Genomic DNA, 5964 nt, shown 5'->3' with positions numbered 1-5964 from the left:
ACATGAACAAAAATAAAATAAAATGCCTTTGACAAATCTATGAGAGGAAGGGAGGGAAAAAGAAAGAGACAGAGAAAGAGAGACAGAGAGAGGCAGAGAGAGACAGACAGACAGACTGACTGACTGACCCTGGGGGTAGATCAGTAAAGGCATTTCCTGAAGAATTAACTGAAGAAGATCTTCCCTTAGAGTAGACAGCAGCTTACAGCAGTGTCTTAGATATGAGGAGGAGATCTGAGGGAAAGGCTTCTGTGTCTACCTGTCCTTCCCTGCCTGCTGGTAAGTGCATCTACTCTGTTGCTGTGTCTGCTGCTACCATTCCCTGCTAAGTAAGCATCAGAATCCAGCTTCCCTGGCTTTCTACTGTGTCCTAGACATCAGGGGGGCTCTCTAGAAATTCTCCAGGCTTTCAGCACCAGATCAGGACTGATGAGACATCCAGTCTTGTCAACTGAGTAGTTACTGGTTCTCAGCTTCTCTAGGATGCAAGCGGCCATGTTGAACTATCTAGTGGGACTCATGTAAGCCAATCCCCTTTGTAATATATGTTCACTCATTGGTTCTATTCCTCTAGAAGACACTGACTACACTATTGGATCAAGACCCAGTCTTCGCTTTTGAGCCATAACCAGTTTGCTTGCCCCTTGCTTGCAGCTTCTTGTAGGATTCCTCTCAGGAGCCAGACTTCTTATTTCCCCAGTCCTCTGCTTTAGGAGCTCCATTCCAGGCAGTATCCAGACTCCCTTTGTGAGGGCCAACATTGTGTTTTAAGTTTAAATTACTGTGTTGAAGAGATTTATAAAACACAAATACCACTAACTTTTAAGCCTCACTTGCCCAAGGGCAGAAAACTTTCTGGAATGCCGGAGGCTCTTGTTCATATAAGATAACAAGCCATGAGTATTTGCTCCTGTAAACAAGCTCGGTTGCCCCAACTACACAGGATGTGCTTGATCTCACATAGGTGGAAGGTATGTAGGCAGGAAGTATGTCAGAATGTATGCTTGCCCCTGGTTGGATGAAGGTGGGAAATATGTAACCTCGTGAGTTTTGCCTTGATAAGCCTCTGACTAATGTAATTTGGGGCCATACTCCGGGAATCCCCAGTATCTGTCATCCTGGCCAGATAGTAAAGCTTGCTTCAAATTTGACTCAAAAATTTTGATAGTGGTTTCATTTTAGCCTAGGGGGATTAACACCTCCCCCTAATTCAACTTGACTGTCAGGCAGAGGTTAAGACAACTGAGCCCACTGAAACACTAGGAGTTATACGGACTCTCTAGTAGGCAGAGAGAGGGGCCATGGCTAGGCAAATAAAGGTGGTGGCTTCTTCCTTACCCTTCTGACTTGAGACAAAAGCCTGGCCTCTTTTTTTTTTTTTTTCTTTTGGAGACAGGGTCTCTCTGTGTAGTCCTGGCTGTCCTGGAACTCACTTTGTAGACCAGGCTGGCCTCAAACTCAGAAATCTGCCTGCCTCTGCCTCCCAAGTGCTGGGATTAAAGGTGTGTGCTACCACTGCCCCACAAGCCTGGCCTCTTAAAACAAAGGTGTTATAGGTTTTTGTCTCCCACTAGCAGGCTCCCCCAACCCCCCCACTGATGGCTGGCAACAAGTTCAAGGCCTTATCACCTTATGTCACTCAACAGTTCTGGGCCAATTAATCATCCTAGCTTTTGTCAAACTGACCAACTCTAAATGAAGGGAGAAAGATGCATCGGGGCTTTAAAACCTCAGGCCTCAAGAAAGGACTGGGTTTTTGTCTTTCTGAGGCCGTCCAGTGTTGTAGTGTGTGCCTTCCCCCTCCACGGCTCTGCAGAGTCTTCTCTGGTCATCTGCTGTGTGCATGTGGTTTGCCCTGGTCCCCCATAAGCACCGTTCTTTAACAGCTGGTTTGGTCTACAGTGCTTGAGATTTCTCTGCCACCTGCTTCAGATTTTTCCTGCCTTTTAATTCTTTACCTGGCAGAGATAACAAACGCAATGGAACACCCTAGACTGTTTCATTGCAGGGGCTTGTCTCTGGGATTTCTTCTGTAGACTGCATCACACTGGCTTCCCATCCCTTCTCCCATTGCCCAGTGTTGCTCCTGGAGAAAAGAGCCCCTGCTTGCAGTTCCGCCTAGGAGAAAAGGCAGCTGGTGACCAAAGAACTTTAGAACTCTGCTGGAGGACGCTGACTGGGAAGGAGCCTGCAGACCTGCTAAAGGGCAATTGGAAGACAGCAGGCCTTGATGTTAGGAGGGAGTTTCCTGAGTTCAGCCATCTCAGGAATGAGTTCCACCTTGCTGGCAGAGTCAAAACTGAGCTCCTGTTCCCAGGCCCTGGGACTCAACTCCTCTCCTGCTTCTCCAGGTGTTTCATGTTTGTCTGTTAACCAGTAAAGGATGTAAAGAGGGAAGATGTTGTCATCCTGTTGTCTAAACTAAGACACAAGTCATGAATGTGCTGCCCGTCTGGATTTAATTGACTACAAGCAGCTTGTCCACTCCTTTGTTCCCTGATCATTCTAAACTTCTGGGCCAGAGTCCAGGAGGGGACCTGACTATAAAAGCTGACCCAAGGACCCTGAAACCAGGTGACCCAAATAAGGCCCAGACACCAACGTTAACTTCCTTGTTTCACCCTTCTGTCAAAATAGGATTGGTCAATGCATCAGTCCACCTCATCCCCCTTGATTTGGGTTCCATCTTATAAAAATGTACAATCTCCCTTCAGGGACAGGGTTCAGATCCCGAGCTGGCCGCTTCCCTGAGCGCTCAGAAAATGGTTCTATATCTGAAGTCAGTTTTCTCCGCTTCCACCCTGAACCCAACAGATGCAGAAAAACAAAGAGGAGGCTGTAGCCCTACAGAGTCAGAAAAGCGGGGGGTTGGGGGGCTCTGAGGAGAGCAGGGAAGGCATGAAGAGGCTACCAGGAAGTCCACTCAACCTTCATCGAGGTCAGAAGGATTGGGCACATACATACTTGAATGTGCCTTTGAGATGAAATCAGATCCCAAGGTATACATAGGACACAAGTCTCATCAGCAAAGTCCTGACCAGAACTTCTTACGAATGCTGAGCAACAAGCTACTTCGTTTGAGTAGAGATGGTAGCAAAATCACATTCTGCCCTGGCAACTGGAAATAGCACTCTATCATGTTCTCTATCACAGTAATCGGGAGGAAATCTCCAAGCTAGAAGGCCCTAGCCAAGAAAGTAAATTCCGAGAGTCTAGACAATCTCATATAGTCTAGGCTAGTCTAACTAGTTTAACCTAGACTATACGAGATACTGTCTCAAACACACACACACACACACACACACACACACACACACACACGCACAAAACCAGAAACAAAATAACAGATGAGTCCAGGGATCTTGGAATGGGTGAATCTGTTACTGGAATCCTGCCTGAGGGTTTGGCTCTGGCGAGCCCCACAGACCATACACAGTTACTCACCACACAGGACTAAAAGGGAAAAAGGATGATGAAGCAAAAAAGGAATTTATGCAGTCAGGCCATACTAAAAAGGACAGGAGACCAACATCCTCCTGCCTGGCTGTGGGGTACTGACAATAGACCTAGGCTCTCCAAGGAACCGAGTCAGAGAGGCTGGGAATGTGCTTAGTCAAGCAGGGTTGGCCTACCAATCAGGTCTGGTCTGCAGGGTCCTTCAAGCATTGAGGTGAAGATTCCATGCCCCCCCCACACACACCCCTATGCTCAAAGGCTCCATATTCCTGAAATTTGAGAGAAGTTGGGAGAGGGTGGGTTAAACGGAAACCTGGTTTGTTGGACAATGATGAGATAGATTCTCCTTTTTGAGACACCATTCCTGTGTTCTGGAATACAATGCTATTAAAGCTGGCAGTGGTCAGTGCATCTGAGGCACAATACAAAGACAGGGAAAGTTTAAGGAGACAAGAGAGAGAAAGAAGCTCCTCCCCCTCAAATTTAGTTTGCTTTTCTTGCTGACTGGGAGTCTAGAAACATCAAAACAACTGATTTAGCTAGAAACACCTGAAGGTATAATACAAGTTTTCCTTCTCAAACGAGGGTGTTAAAAACAACAAATAAACCAAGCAAACCAGGTATGCTGGCACACGTCTGTAACCCCAGCATGGACTAGGTGCTGGCAAGAGCATCAGAAGCCAATTCAAGTCCAACCTGGGTTACCCTAGACCCTGTTTCAAGCAAGAGATAGAAAGCAGGAAGGGAAGGACAAAGGGGGACAGAAAGGGAAGGGGAAGCGGGAGGGAGGAGGGACGGAGAGAGAGAAAACGAACATGCTTCCTTAGGAACAGAAGGTTTGTAACCTGGAATTGTACTCCTCTCGAACCCGTAAATCAGAACAGGATAACTCAAAAATAGCCACATTAGAATTTCCTGTACAAAAGAAAATTATGAGGAGAGATGACGCAGTGCTTAAGAGCACTTGTCTGCTTTTCCAGAAGACGCCAGGTTCAGTTCCCAGCACCCACATGGCAATTCACAACCATCTGTGACTCCAGTCCCCGGGGACTCAATGCCCTCTTCTGGCCTATGTGGTAGACATGATGCACAGACATATGTGCAGGCAAAATACACATACATATAAAATATAATAAGACTAATTCCTTTAATTAATTTACATCCCAAACACTCACTGTCCCCTTCTCTTCCTGGTTCCTCCCTCACCCCTTCCCCTTCTCTTCTGAGAGGGTGCCTCCCCCACCCCCTCACCCCCCACCCCACATACCTTTAATCCCAGCAATTGGAAAGCAGAGGCAGGCAGAACTCTGTGAGTTCAAGACCAGCCTATTCTTCAAAGTGAGTCTAGTACAGCCAGCGCTATATAGAGAAACCCTGTCTTGAAAAAAACAAATAAACAAACAGAGGCGCCTGAGTCTTACTTTTGTGGCTCTGACACATACTTGAGAAAAGCAGTTTAAAGGGAGGGAAGATTTATCTTGGTCCACTGTTTCAGAGGTTTTAAGTCCATGTTCAACTGGCTCCAGTGTTTCCAGCCTGTAGTAAGGCAGACTATCACAGCAAAAAGGCACGGTCTGTCTGACAACTCATTTCATGGTGGCTAGGAAGCAGAATCGGGGTGAGGCAAGCTATATCCTTCCAGGGTATGGTTTCATTGACCTGCTTCTACTATCTGGGCGCTGGCTCCCAATTACACAAGAAGGGATTAGCCCACTGATTGATTCAGAGCTTCAGGCTCCAATCTCCGCACCCAAATCTTAGCAGCTGGCCTTAATGCATAACTCTTCAGGGGACATTCCAGGTTCAAGCCGGAAGAGAACAATTTCCTCCCATTCAATGTACTCCAGGGCCAATGATTTAACAAGCAGAGTGCCTGTGAGTTGGCTCAGCGGTCGTGGTGTTTATGCGTTGTCTAACACGTGAGTGGGGGATGTAGCAACGGCACAACCCATGTCTGTTTTATTTGTTCCTCCTGCAGACCATGGCGGCTCACATCAGCACTTTCCATAAAAGAAAGAAGGTCAGAAGTTCAAGGGCACCCACTCTGGGCTACATAGGGAGTTGGAGGCCAGTCTGAGCTACAGGAGACCCCGACACAAAACATAAAACGAAACAAAATCATTCTTCTAATAATTCTAACATACGAAGGCTTAGTGGATCGTAGACAAAAAATTTTTAGGATAACAATTGGAATGTCAAGCTAGGGTTGAGAGCTACCTGCATACTGTTGTTACTTTCTTGGGGCCACCTCTTCAGCTAAGTCTGCTATGAAATCAGTGAGCTCCACCTTCCTGGAAATTTACACACAGGTCACCTTTGGAGCCAGATAGTGAAGTTCCATGGAAGAGAGGCTCACTCTTGCCTTGCTGGGCTTAAAGATGTTTACCAGGGTCCTTTTTAAAGTAATTCCCCTGGGAGGCAGAGGCAGGCGGATTTCTGAGTTCGAGGCTAGCCTGGTCTACATTGTGAGTTCCAGGACAGCCAGGGCTACACAGAGAAACCCTGTCT

The sequence above is a fragment of the Grammomys surdaster genome, unplaced genomic scaffold (genome assembly GCF_004785775.1).
Source record: "Grammomys surdaster isolate TR1022 unplaced genomic scaffold, NIH_TR_1.0 134, whole genome shotgun sequence".
NCBI classification, from domain to species: Eukaryota; Metazoa; Chordata; class Mammalia; order Rodentia; family Muridae; genus Grammomys; species Grammomys surdaster.
This window is presented reverse-complemented; position numbering follows the sequence as displayed.